Source organism: Zingiber officinale, chromosome 8A (genome assembly GCF_018446385.1).
Source record: "Zingiber officinale cultivar Zhangliang chromosome 8A, Zo_v1.1, whole genome shotgun sequence".
NCBI lineage: Eukaryota > Viridiplantae > Streptophyta > Magnoliopsida > Zingiberales > Zingiberaceae > Zingiber > Zingiber officinale.
In genome coordinates, this window is record NC_056000.1 from 103,426,230 (window position 1) to 103,442,080 (window position 15,851).

Here is a 15,851-nt window from a genome sequence, read left to right on the forward strand (position 1 = left end):
AGCTCATATAGCAATATGGGATTGGTGCGGTAGTTCGATAACAACTCTTTAGTGGAATGAGTTATTATTGATGAACTCGAGTTGGGTGTTCGGGGTGAACACGGGAAGCTCAAGTTCATCGGGAGACCAAAACCAATTCCTCCTCTTGGTTTCTATCGTAGCCTCTTATTTATAAAGTATTATACCCACCTTCTTACCCACGTTAAGGTGGTCGGCCAAGCCTAGCTTGGAGCCCAAGCTAGGGCCGGCCAAACTAAGGTGAGTTGGTTCCAAGGTGTGGTCGCCCTAGCTTGAATCCAAGCTTAGGTGGCCAGCCACAATTAAAATTAAAAGGATTTAATTTTTAAAATCTTTCTTATGTGGAAGTCATGGTTTTAAAAGAGAGTTTAAAATTTAAATATTTCCTTTTATAGCTTTCTACAAAGGATTAAGAGAAAGGTTTGATATCTTTCCTTATTTGTAGTTAAAAGGAAGATTTTAATTTTTGATAAAACTTTCCTTTTTTATAACCATGCTTATGATTTAAAAGAGAGTTTTAAAATTAAAATTTCCCTTTTATAGCTTTCTACAAAGGATTAAGGAAAAGGTTTGATATCTTTCCTTATTTGTAGTTTTATAGGAAGATTTTAATTTTTGATAAAACTTTCCTTTTTGTAATCATCCACATGTTTTAATATAGAGATTTTAATTTATAAAAGTTTCCTTTTATAACCAACCATGTAGGGAATTTTTAAAGAGAAATTTTTATTTTAAAAATTTCCGGAAACAAATTAGGAAATTTTAATTTTGTGATTGAAACTTTCCTTATTTGGAGGGAATAAGGTGGCCGGCCATTGAAAGGTTTAAAAGAAAAATTTTAATAAAATTTCCTTCTTAAACATTGGCAAGGAATATAAGGAAGTTTATTTATAAAAATTTTCTTATTTGCCAAGACCAAGGAATATAAAAGAGAGGGTAGAGGTGCCTCACCTCATATCATCTAGTATTCCTCTCTTCTATTCCTTGGTGGTGGCCCGCCCTCTCTTCCTTCTCTTCTCCTATTCTTCTTCCTTGTGTGGCCGGCGACATCTTCTTCTCAAGGGGCTTGGTTGTGGTCGGATTTTGCTAGAGGAAGAAGAAGAGATAGGAGACTTTGTTTCTTTGCATCCCTTGGAGCTTGGTTAGTGGTCGAAAGTTCTTCATCTCTTGGAGATTAGGAGTGGCCTAAACTTTCTTAGAGAAGAAGGAAGCTTGGGTGGATTCTCGTCTTGGTAGATCGTCGCCCACATGACATCCGAGATAAGAAGAGGAATACGATAGAAGATCATGAGGTCTATAAGCAACGAAAGGTATAACTAGTTATTAGTTTCCGCATCATAACTAGTTTATAGTTTTTGTTTAGATCTTGAAATACCAAACATAAGAGGCTAGTGATTCTAGGTTTCAGATTTGTGATTTGAATATGTGTTTTTTTTTTTTTGATTTTATGATTCGATTGTTCTTTTTGGTTAAACCTAGGGTTACTATAAGGAGATTAAATATTGAATTTCTTTGAAAGGCTTTGTCGAGGCAGTGGTGGATGTTCCCATACCCAAGAAGGCCAAGTGCCTCGCCATGTTTGACCTAGGAGCCGATCTCTAAAATAAATATTTAATCAAATTAGTAACATGGGTAGATTTAGATCAATAATGTTAAGTATTGTTTACGATCCAAGTCTAAACCTCTAAGAATAGATAAGTTAAATTTGGAATCAATAATGTTAAGTTCTATTTGTGATTCCGAATTTAATTTCTAAAGAACACAATAGGTTGTTAGGAAAGGTTCAGGACTTATACAAAATTTTTGTACAGGGGAGCCGGTACGATATTCCGAGTAGAAACCAACACTAGTGTAATTTTATGGTCAAGATAAACTAATACCAAATTACACCACAACCATTCCAATGGTTTGTCTCAATCCATCTTGGTTGTGAGCTACTATTTATAATTTATAAGGAACTGATAATATGATCTTCTATGTGACACCACACGCAATGTTATCTACAATATAAATTAAATGGACAAATGTATTTAACTAAATGCAGACATTTGACCAATGTGATTCTCTTTTCAAAATAAATGTTTATATAAAAATCTAGGCTTTTAGTATACATTCTAACAATCTCCCACTTATACTAAAAGACTATGCTGTCATATATGCTGTCATACATCTGATTCTCATCCCCTCAACATGCCCATCAAAAGCTCTCGCCGGAAGGGCCTTAGTGAAAGGATCTGCCAGGTTATCTTCTGATGTAATCTTGGCGACAACAACTTCTCCTCGCTTTATGATGTCTCGTATCAGGTGGTACTTGCGCTCAATGTGTTACTTACATTATGGGCTCGTGGTTCCTTCGAGTTTGCTACTGCACCACTATTATCACAATAAATTGTGATAATTTTGGGAAACCAGGAATCACATCTAAGTCCATCAAGAAGTTTCTGAGCCATACAGCTTCTTTGGCTACCTCAGAGGCTGCCACATACTCCGCTTCCATGGTGGAGTCCAAAATGTATTTCTTCTTAACACTCCTCCATGCTATGGCTCCACCTCCCAAAGTAAACACATACCCTGAGGTCGACTTACTATTATCCCTATCTGATTGAAAGTCTGAATCCGTGTAACCCCCAGGGAGCAAATCATCTGCCTGGTAAACTAGCATATAATCTCTAGTCCTTTTCAGGTACTTCAATATATGATTTACGGCAGTCCAATGTCATTGTCCTGGGTTACTTTGATATCTGCTAACCATGCCCATGGCAAAACACATATCTGGTCTCGTACATAGCATCGCATACATTAGGCTTCCTACAGCCGAAGCATAAGGAACTACCTTCATGTCCTCTACTTCCTTTGATGTTTTAGGAGACGTCTCTTTAGATAAAGGTACTCTATGTCGAAAAGGTAGAAAATCTTTCTTGGAGTTTTGCATACTAAAACGAGCTAGAATAGTATCGATGTATGAAGCTTGGCATAAGCACAACATTCTTTTCTTGCGATCCCTTATTACTTTGATCCCAAGAATATGTCCACATTCTCCCAAATCCTTCATATCAGACTGCTTGGACAATCATACCCTTACGCCTGACAACACTTTGACATTATTATCAATGAGAAAAATGTCATCTACGTATAGTACAAGAAATATCACCACGTTTCCGTCACTCTTCTTGTATACACAAGACTCACCCGGATACTAAATAAATCCATAAGACTAGATCACTTTATTAAACCGGATGCTTCAAGATCTCAAAGCTTACTTCAGTCCATATATAGACCGATTGAGCTTACATACACGATGCTCTTTGCCCTTCGCAATGAATCCCTCTGGTTGCTTCATATGGATATTTTCTTCAAGACTTCTATTAAGGAAAGTTGTCTTGACATCCATTTGTCAAATCTTATAATCCATATGAGCGACAATAGATAAAAGAATCTAGATAGACTTAAGCATGGCTACCGACGAAAAGGTTTTCTCATAATCGATTCCCTCTTTCTGCGTATACCCTTTTACAATAAGTCTTGCTTTGAAGGTTTCCACCTTCCCATTTGTCCCTCTTTTTCTTTTGTAGACCCATTTACATCCAATGGATTTTACACCATTTGATGGTTCTACAAGCTCCCAGACCTGATTAAAGTACATAGATTCTATTTCAGAGTTCATTGTATTTTGTCAAGATGCTGCATCTTTATCTTAGAGTGCTTCATCATATGTCCAGGGATCAGGTTCATGTTCACCAGGGATCAAGTCTGAAGATTCTCCCAAAAATATGAATCTATCAGGTTGCCTAACAACCCTCCCACTACGATGAGGCACTACTTGTAATTGTCCATCATTTGTAACACGTGTTGCAGTTTCTTGTGGTATCTCATCTTGTACCGTTGGTACTAAAGTAGACGTGTCTTCTCTTATTTCCTCAATAACAATTTTACTCATGGGCTTGTGGTTCATTACATAGTCCTCTTCTAAAAATCAGGTATTGGAGCTAACAATGACCTTTTGATATTTAGGACTATAAAATAAACCACCTTTCGTTCCTTTAGGATAACCCACAAACAAGTGAATTTCTGTACGTGATTCCAATTTATCAGTGTCTTCCTTCAGCACATGTGCTGGACTACCCCAAATTCGAATATGTTTCATAATAAGCTTATGCCCATTCTATAATTTTGTGGGAGTAGAGGTTACTGACTTAGAAGGTACCAAGTTCAGAATGTACACTGTCATTTCTAGAGCATATCCCCAAAACGAATTTGGTAATTTTGAATAACTCATCATTGATCTAACCATTTCCATAAGAGTCATATTCTTTCGTTCTACCATACCATTCTATTGGGGTGTACCAGGTGCAGACAGTTGGAATTGAATCCCTGCCTCTGATAAGTAACTCCTAAACTCTCCTAAGAGGTACTCGCCACCACGATCAGACCATAGTGTCTTGATACCTTTACCATGACGTTTCTCCACATCAGCCTTGTATTCTTTGAACTTATCAAAGCACTCAGACTTACGGCGCATCAAGTAAATGTACCCATATCTCGAATAATCGTCTATAAAATAGACAAAATATTCAAAACCACCTCTTGCCTGGATAGTCATAGGTCCACACAAATCAGAATGAACCAATTCCAACACATCTTTGGCTCTATACCCCTTGGCCTTAAAAGGTCTCTTGGTTATTTTTCCTTCCAAGCAAGATTCGCAGGTTGAAAAATTTTCCACCACCAATGAACCCAAAGGTCCATCGGCTATTAGCCTTTAAATCCTACTCAAGTTAATATGACCAAGCCTTAGATACCAAAGATATGTTTGGTTTATTTCCGAATGTTGCTTTCTCTTATTAGAATTAGAAAATGTGTCATTAATTTACATTTGTTGTATCGTGGGAGTTATTGGATTTAGAGTATACAAATTGCCAACCAACGTACCAGAACAGATAACTACCTTATTTTTTTTGACAACTACTTTGTCATCAAAAGAAATAGAATATCCATCCATAAATAGTTCAGAAACTGAAATCACACTACTACAAATTGAGGCTAAGACATCACTCCTAAAGTATTGTTTTTGGCCATATAAATGTTGCATTATACCTAAGGTAACGCTTTTCATTCTATCTTATCAGGTCATGTCATGTTAGATATAATGCAACGTTTTTGTCATTTTATGCAACACTTTCTTGAACTGTCGTGATATATAACAAAGACAACACTTCTCTATATGCAACATTTTTTTCTTCCAACAGCAACACTTATTCTTTTGTTACTCTTAAACAATTGCAACACTTTTGACTATTGATAACAACATTTTTTACAATTTTTTTAACACAATAATGCAACACTTTTTTCCTTAAATGCATCACTTTTTATTAAAACTTTTACCTCTTAAACGCATCACTTATTGATACATATGCAACACTTATATTTATGTTTTATTTTTTAAAATATAACATGTTTACCCATTAATAGTAATACTTATTTTTTTCATCAATATATTATTGATAATGTAATTTTATTATACAATCAAACACATTTGTATAAAATAGATTATTCAAAATATGATCATTGTATTGTAAAAATTGTACCACATTATATACTGCTTAAGAATTTTACAAATTCAATAACTGATATCTACAAATATATAGCCAACTAAAGCACTATACAAAAGCCACCAATTAATATCTTTATAAATCCCCCAAAAAAGGCAACTAACAATACAAACTCTTTCCTTGCCTTAAAAAAAATCACATAGGTATACAAAATATAACACTCATTCCCATTCCCAACTATAATAGCTGCTTAGCTATCCAAAATGCTTGTCGCCTACAAGAAAAGCATCACAATATGAACAATAAAAGTCAGAATAAAGATTTGATCATGTAGCAAAAGTAATAATCTTTCTGCTCAACTGACAATATATCTAAACACACCTTATCCAACCACCATCCTTTAGCTGGAAATAACGTTTGTGCTCAACTGCAAAGAAGTACCAAACCTCACTGCACGACTAGGAACCACCCATATAAAGAATGATAAACTAGTACTATTATATGAGAAAAATGTATGCGAAAGCACATTGGTCTTAGAAATTTTGGAAAATAAAGGAAATAGTAGTGAAATGGGTGTTAGTGAAAAGCAAGAGGTAAAACATATACAAACACAAGGAAAGACTCACATGTTACTAGTCCAAGTAATCTCCCATGCTACAAATTTGCAATTGGATGCTGAACTTATCATAATTAAAAGAAAAAAATTATATAATTGAACATCAAACTTGCAAAGTCAATAGCAATAATAAATAGCTATACATCAAACTTGCAAAGTCAATAGCAATAATAAATAGCTATCAACAAAGCCACATCAGGAAGAACTAAACCTCAAGCATCAAATTGCAGCAAGTGGGTAATTTCCATAGTCAAAATGAAATGCATTTCTATGATTAACGGGAGTAAGGACTGGGGATTTAGTTAATTTAAACTTACATGGCAAACATTCACAAGCACTTCCAAATGAACATGCAAAGTTCAAAGTGTCTTTTCAAACAACTTTATTGCCCATATAATTCATACATAAATATCATTCACTTCAAGTGTATCTTTCTTCTTAATGTTGAGCAAAATAAAATATTCACCGCATACACATGATTAAAAATTTTGCTAAAGCACAGTACACTATAATATCAGAAGAGATTCACTAAAGCATTTCTGATCTGTGTATATACAAAAATATCAGAAGAGATTCACATGTACACTATAATACAGAGTTAATTCCAACTTACTTCGATAGGAATGTTCAGTGCCCCACCAGTATCTACAACTTTAGAGCTCTCTTGCAAATTTTCAACTTTAGCTATTGAGACATTTTTTGAATGATCAGAGTTACCAGAATATGAAGCCACAAAGGGTAATGTACATGTGGTCAACTTAATTAAGTAATCCCCCAAAAGGAATCTGTCCATGCATCGAACGTGCACACAAAAAAAAATTGCGCACCAAAAAAACACATAATGATGTCCTGCCAGTCATGAAAACAAAAAATAATAACACATATTAATTAATTGAAAACAAAGTCGTGCATTACATATTGAATCATTGAAACTCATTCAAAACCTAAAAAAAACCCTGTATTATATCCAAACACATGCATGATTGAATTGTTGTAAATAGGTATAGCTCATTCATATATATTTTTTTCAAATAAACAATCACAGTTCACTAAAAAAATTAAATAATCATATCCAACCATTAAGAGTTCAACCAGTGAAAAAAATAAAAATAAGTCTTATACATAACAGGTGGATAAAAGAAAGGGATAGTTCAAAATTTTAGAGCTACTCATATTGTTGAAGGATAAAATTTAGTTCATAGATGGATTGAAGAGTAGCAGGTGATGACAATTCCAAGAGAACATTAGTTAAAGCTACCTTCAAGCAACTAAATCATAGCAATCTTTCATGATGAAAACATACCAAATTCATTAACATGATCAATTGGATAACAAGTCTATCTTTAACCCACTAATCAATCCAGATTTACCCAAATCAATATACTACAACCAAATTCCAACTTCTAATCAGAGATAACATAGGTCAACAAAGATTAGGTTAAGGGATTTGTTACCCAAATTAGACAGTCGACTTCCTTCCTCTATGGTAGTGGCTCATTGTGGCCAACGGGGCAACTGCATCGCGGGTGATTTGGCTACGACAGCTTCGATGATGTGAGGGGGACGCGAGAGGGAAACTGCTGGTTGTAGACTTCCAAGGAGGCCGGTAGTGGAGAGGCAATGGTGATATCAAGTGGCGCGTCATGAGATGGTGGCAGCTTTCCTTCCCGCAGTGTCTCGGCTCTCTGATGACAACCCACAACAGTCATCTGTAGCCCCCTTCCGTGATGGTAAAAAGGGTGGAGGTAGGCAAAGCGGTGACAATAGCTTTGTCGGGAGATCAGGCATTGGCGACTTCGAAGGAACGATGAGCGCTGCGCAAGAGGGAGAGAGGGCATCACAGAAGGGAGGTCAGCGGCTCTCGCTCGTGACCGAAGAGGGGTCGGCAACGACGCTCACACCACGGCGTCGGTATTGGATCGAGGAGGAAGGGAGGTGGCGGTGCGGTGAAAGGAAGCTAAGACATGGTCTGTGACTACTTGGGTTGGGCGACGACCGGAGACGGCGATCAGTGGTGTTGCAAGGGCAGCAACGTCGGCGATAGGGCCGGTGTGGTGAGTTCGCGAGAGGGAGAGGGGCGGGTGGCAGCGTCGAGTGAGAAAGGGAAATTGGGAGAGGAATTAGGGTATAGAATATACATTATATAGGTAGATTTAAATAATTTAATGAAATCAATTAATTCCAATTTAACTATTATCCAAATAAGATTTCTCTCAAAACACGTCTTATTAACTTTATTTAAATTTCTAAATTTTTTTACAAAAAATCTATAAGTTTATTTTTCTAATAATATTTATAAATATCTTGTAATAATTCATTAATATTTTTATGGATTCTTGGAACATCGTCATCTAAATTTTTTGTAGTTTTCAATGATAATGGATCCTCTCCATGAAAAATCCACAAATCATAATTTTCCACAAACCCCTCACTTTTCACACGATTATACACCCGACGAAGATGTTCAATTTGCTAGAGACGTTCGCGGAGAGGGCTTCGCCAGAGATGTTCAACGGAGACAGAGTTTAGATTGGCTTGCAGCAGAGAAATTTTATTGAGGGAGCATGAGGAGGAGGTTGCGAGTTTAGGGTTAGAGCAGAGAAGTTCGGTGGAGGGAGGGGAGGAACACACGATTTTAGGGTTCGCGTGAGGGAGATTGCGGGTTTAGGTTCGTGTGAGGGAGGTCGCAAGTTTAGGGAGGGAGTTCACGAGTTTTGTTCACGCACGGGAGCTCTGCTTGGTGAAAAATAGTTGTTGGTAGTTTGCGAAAAATAAACATGTCATTCATCCCGGTTGCGACAGATATTACTACTACCGCAACACATTTAAAAAGTGTTATGTATTCCTGCATTATTGCAACACTTTTACAAAAGTGTTGCCTTTTCTAATATCAACTGCAACACTTCTAAAAAATGTGTTGCATTTTAGTTATAATGCAACACTTATTTGAAAGTGTTGCATGTTTTTTCCAAAACTTGATATATGACAACAATTTACTAAAGTGTTGCTCCCAAAGTGATACCTTAAGCGCATTTTGTAGTAGTGTCAAGTTCTTTCTAAAACATGGTACGTAAAGACAATTTCTCAAAATCAATATTTTATTTCTATCAAAAGATAAATAAACATCTCCCACTGCAACATCCGCCACTTTTGTAGCATTGCCCATGTAGATGGTAATCTCCCCTTCATGTAGTCGTCGAGTTTCTTGGAACCCTTGCAATGAATTGCAGACATGATCAGTGGCTCCCGTATCTACACACCAGGTACCTGTAGATAACACCACTAACCATGTTTCAACCACTAGAGAATAAGATATACCTTTATTGTTCTCCTTTCTACGAGGACAGTCCACTTTCCAATGTCCAGACTGCTTGCATGTGAAGCACTTGCCCTTCGGCTTCTTCACACCTGCATGCAGCCCAGTCTCTAGAGATCGATTCACTTTCTTTGTTGAATCAACTTATTTCTTTTTATTCTTTCTACCTTTCAGTTTAAAAGCAGAAACATTTTCAGCAATGTGAATTTGAGAACTTCGATGAAATAGCCCTTCCGCTGCTTGAAGTTATGTTAGAAGTTCCGCCAATGAATAAACCCTTTTGTTCATGTTGTAGTTCAGGCGGAACTGCTCAAAACTTTTAGGCAGTGTTTGGAGAATGATATCGACTTGGGTTTCCCCATCGATTTCTACTCCAAGGACTTCCATCTCATTCAAAAGAGCCATCATTTTGAGGATATGATCCCTTATAGGTGTCCCCTCAGTCATGGTAGTCATCATCAAGTTTCTTATAGCCTCTTGCCTAGCAGCCCGATTTTGGTGTCCGAAGAGTTCCTTGAGATTGCGCATCATGTCATAAGCGGTAGGCATGGCCTGATGTTGCTGTTGAAGCACATTTGACATAGAAGCCAAAATGTAATACCGCGCCATCTCATCTGCCCTGACCCATTTCTTATGATACTCAATCTCCTCTTCACTAGAATCACTATTAGGCAGTCTTGGACAGATCTCAAAAAGTATGAACTTGCAACCTTCAGCAGTTAAGACAATGTCTAAGTTTCGTTTTCAATCAATGTAATTGAGACCAGTAAGTTTGTTTTCTTTCAATATAACAGCAAGAGGATTGAAAGTCATTTGAAATCCTAAGAATCATAAAATATTTGGTCAAAATTTTAGAATTTAAAATAATATTGATTCCTCAAACAATATCATTTAAATTCACCAACATCTCAAAACACCGTGAATTTTGTATGTCATGATAGTGTGGACATATACAAATTCAAACATTTGTAAGAGGGGGTTTTACCCATTAATTTTATTATCTTGTCAACCTAACTTTATGACAAATAAAATTAATAGTTAGTTTTTCTTTGGTCACACAAATAATAGTAATGACTCCGATAGAGAGGATACTATTAAATGCACATAAGTGTATACCATTACTTGATACTTAGTCCATTAAATAGGATTGTGCCCCTTCAGATGGAGAAGATCACATAAACATAAATAATTTCTTATAATCATCCATAAAGGGAGTTTGATCTAGTGATCCACAAACAAACTCATCCGATGTGGAGGAAGGCACTCAAAGCCAACGCGCAAGTTTGAATGCATCACTTACAAACCAGTAATGGAGATCGTGGAATTTAAATAATTCCTCTCACACACACATCACATATAAACAACATAAAAGGCAATAAATATGAAAAATAATTTTTCAACTATTATGGCCTCATCCATAGCTGTCCTCCGTGTGCCACCAACCCTAGCCACCACCAACGGGTCATGTCGTTGCGTCTATCTTGCTTCCTTTTTCACTGCACCTCTGGTCCTCAAATAGCACCACGCCTCGCAATGATACGATCCGCGACAAAAATAAAATTATATATTTATCGATCCTATATTCCACAAGGGAATGTACATATAATCTAAATCAAACAAAATGTAAAATCCTAAAACTAATACAGCTCCTGCTGTATTTAATAATTACAATCATGCACACACAAAAAATGCCCTCGACATGCCCGAGGGTCCAAATCACACACAAACACAGTAGGGTCATAATAGTTGGAACTAGGATGCCTACAACCACAAAGTTAATCTATTTGAACATTTTACTATTATCCTGCCTAAATTTATGCATGAAAAGTGCATAATTTAACTGAAAATCAAACACAGAGATAGAAAACTAGCTCTGATACCAATTGTTGGGTGCTACTTGGAATTCCGTTCTATTTTCCCTGTACAAAAATTTGTACAAGCACAGAACTTTTCCTAGCAACCCATGTGCTTTTCAGAAGTTAAACTTGGATTGCAAATGAAACTTAACATTATTAATCCAAGTTCAACACATGTGTTCATCAAAAGTTAAACCATATTACAGAAGTTGATTAAATATCTATTTCAAGGATTGACTTCCAGGTCGTTGGTGAGGCACTCGGCCTTCTTGGGTGTGAGATCATCCACCACTTTCTAAACAAAGCCTTTCAAAAAAATTAAATATTTAAACTCCTTACAGTAAACCCTAGGTTTAACTCAGAGATCTCAATCGAAGCACAAGATCACTAGCCTCTTGTGTTGGTACTTTAGGATCCATACAAAGGAAAAATAAACTAGTACACAGCGGAAACAATTAACTAGTTATACCTTTCTTTATATCTTAAAGACCTCTTGATCTTCTATTGTATTCCTCTCCTCCTCTTGGACGTCGTGTGGGTGATGATCTACCAAGACACCACCCGAACCACTTCTATGCCTCCAAGACTTTCGGCCACCAAGGGATGCTACAATAGAGAGCCTCCTTCTCCTCTTCTTCTTCTCCAAGAAACCGGCCACAAGGAGGTGAAGCCTTGATGTGACGCCGGCCTTAAGGGAAGAAAGCAAAGAGAGAAGAGGAGAAAGGGGGCTGACCACCAAGGAAAATAGAAGAGGGAACTTTAGGTTGTGTTCTTCCATAAGGCACCATCTACCTGTCTTTTATAATCCTTTGTGAATGCTAAAAAGGAAAGTTTTAAACAAAATTAAAACTTCCTTTTAATTCCAATCATGGTCGGTCATAGTTTGGGCAACAAAAAAGGAAACATTTTAAAATTAAAATCTCTCTTTTAAATCCCTTTGTGGATAACTATAAAAGGAAAGATTTTAAAATTAAAATTTCTCTTTTAAATCCCTTTATAGATGGCTATAAAAGGAAAATTTTAAAAAAATTGAAATCTCTCTTTTAAATCCCTTAAAGGATGATTATAAAAGGAAAGATTTTAAAAATTAAAATCTCTCTTTTAAATCCTTTGTGGGATGGCTATAAAAGGAAAGATTTTAAAAAATTAAAAACTCCCTTAATTCCTTGTGGTCGGAGCTTGGCCGGCCACCTCTTAGGCTCCAAGCAATGCTTGGCCAACCCTTGCTTGGGTGTCAAGCAAGGATGTGGTCGGCCCATTACTTGGGTAAGAAGTGGACTCGGTTGGATATGAGGCTTTATACATAGAGGCTACAACAGGAACCTAGAGGAGGAATTAGCTTTGGCCTCCTGATGAGCTTGAGCTTCCTGTGTTCAACCCGAATACCCAACTTAAGTTCATCAATAATAACTCATACCACTAAAGAGTTATTATTGAACTACCGCACCAATCTCATATTACATTATGAGCTCCTTCTTATCATGAGTGTGTTAATCTCCCTGTGTTTAAGATATCGAATGTTCATTAATTAAATGAGTTACTAACAACTCACTTAATTAACATCTAGCTTCAAGAGTAGTACCACTCAACTTCATTGTCATGTCAGAACTAAGTCCACCTACAGGGTTTACATGACAATCCTTATGAGCTCCTCAAGGGGACATCATCAATCTAAATAACTTAGACATAATTTCTTTCTATAATCAACAACACACCATATAAATAATATTATTTACCAACTATCGGGCCTATTGATTTAACGAATAAATCTCACCCATTGATAAATTAAATAAATAAATACTAAGTATATGTGCTTATTATTATATCAGGATTAAGAGTACGCACATCCACAATAATAGAGGTTATGTTCTTTTATGCAATCAGTATAAAAGGATCAACCTCAAATGGTCCTGCTCAATACACACATAGTGTACTAGTATAATTTTATAGTCAAGATAAACTAATACCAAATTACACTACAATCATTCCAATGGTTTGTCCCAATCCATCTTGGTTGTGAGCTACTATTTATAATTAATAAGGAACTAATAACATGATCTTCTGTGTGACACCACACACCATGTTATCTACTGTTGGTTGCTACACCTGGATTCTGTTCTGTTCCCCTGTATAAAAATTTTATACAAGCACAGAACTTTTCCTAGCTAACCATGTACTCTATTGAAGTTAAACTTGGATTGCAAACGATGCTTAACATTATTAATCCAAGTTGCTCTTCAGAAGTTAAACTTGGATTGGAAACGAAACTTAACATTTTTACTCCAAGTTCAACTGATGTGTTCTTCAGAAGTTAAACCATATTACATAAGTTAATTAAATATCTATTTCAAAGATTGGCTTCCAGGTTAAACATGGCGAGGCACTAGGCCTTCTTGGTTATGAGATCATCCACCACTTCCTAGACAAAGTCTTTCAAAGAAATTGGATATTTAACTTCTTACAGTAACCCTATGTTTAACTAAAGAGACCTCAATAGAAGCACAAGATCGAAACACAAAATCAAAAACCAAAAAATGATAGCCTCTTGTGTTGGTATTTCAGAATCCACATAAAGAAAACAAACTAGTAGGCAGCGGGATAATAGACTAATTGTACCTTTCTTTATAGACAAAAGGCATCTTGATCTTCTGTTATATTCCTCTCCTCCTCTTGGACGTCGGGTGGGCGATGATCTACCAAGATGAATTCCACCCGAACCACTTCTTTTCCTCCAAGACTCTTAAGCCACCAAGGGATGCCAAAATAGGAAATTTCCTTCTCTTCTTCTTCCCCTCCAAGCAACTGGCCACCTTCTTCTTCCTTTCCTCTATACCTCTGGCCACAATGGGATCTAAGATGAGCTCCAAGCAAGGCCGCCAGCCATAGGTTATGGAAGCAAACCCATCGGCCCTAGCTTGGATGGAATCCTTTTGTGTTGCCGGTTGTAGAAGGAAGATGAGTATTGTAGCCGGTCCTTAAGGAAGAAGATGAGGGAAGGGCCAACCACCAAGGGATTAGGAAGAGAGGGAACTTAGGTTGTGTGTTTCATGAGGCACCCTCTCCTTCTCTTTTATAATCCTTGGTCATGGCAAAAAAGGAAAGTTTTAAACATAATTAAAACTTCCTTATTTGTGGATGTAGGATCGAAAAGAATTAAGATATCTCCACAATTGTATGATATTGTCCACTTTAGGCCTCAGCCCTCATGGTTTTGCTCTTGAGCTTTACCCAAAAGGCCTCGTATCAATGGAGATATCTTTTCTCTTATAAACCCATGATCTTTCCTATGTGTTTTCAATGTGGGACTATGTTTGTAACCTTACAACCTCAACAATCCCCCCCACTCAAACAAAGGAACACAGGCTTCCCACGTTTGATCCTCGACCCACCAGGTTTTTCTGCCCCTCGGTCCACCCAACCTACTAGGACTTCCTTGCCTAGCCGCAACTAGGACTTCCTACCTGATGTCTGGTTCTCTTGATCCAAACATAGGAGCCCCCACTTTCTTTGTTCGAGGTCAATATTGTACCCACATGGCTCAATCAGACCATAGCTCTTGTGTACAGTCGGCGGTTAAACCTTCTGGCAGTCCGGGCTCTGATACCAATTGTAAGATTGAAAAGAATTTAGATATCTCCACAATGATATGATATTGTCCACTTTGAGTCTAAGCTCTCATGGTTTGCTCTTGGGCTCTCCCTAAAATGTCTCGTACCAATGGAGATATCTTTTCTCTTATAAACCCATGATCTTTCCCATGTGTTTTCAATGTGGAACTATATTTGCAACCTTGCAACCCCAAAAGTGGCCTCCCCTTAAAAAAACAAAGAAATTTTAACAACAATTAAAATCTCTCTTTTCTAAATTTCCTATTGTTTAGGGCAATAAAGAAAAGTTTTAAAATTAATCTCTCTCTTTTAAACATTGTAGACGACTACAAAAAGAGTAAATTAAGATTAAATTTAAAACTTCTCTTTTAAATCATGGTTACAAAAAAGGAAAGTTTTATCAAAATTAAAATCTCTCTTTTAAGCATTATAGATAATTACAAATAAGGAAAGATTTTAACAAAATTAAAATCTTTCTTTAATCCTTTGTAGATAGCTATAAAAGGAAAGATTTTAAAATTTTAAAACTCTCTTTTAAAACCATGCGGATGGCTATAAAAGGAAAGTTTTTAACATAATTAAAATCTTTCTTTTAACCAGTATAGATAACTACAAAAGGGAAAGATTTTAACAAAATAAAATCTCTCTTTTAACCATTGTAGATAACTACAAATAAGGAAATATTTTAACAAAATTTTGTTTTAAAAATAAACTTCCTTTTCCTTTTCAAGTGGTCGGCCCCTAGCTTGGGCACCAAGCTTGGCTGGCCACCTCTTGGCTTCCAAGCCCATGCTTAGCCGGCCCCCTTGCACCAAGCAAAGATGTGGCCAACCCATTACTTGGATAAGAAGTGGACTTTATGGATACAAGGATTTATAGAGGCTACAA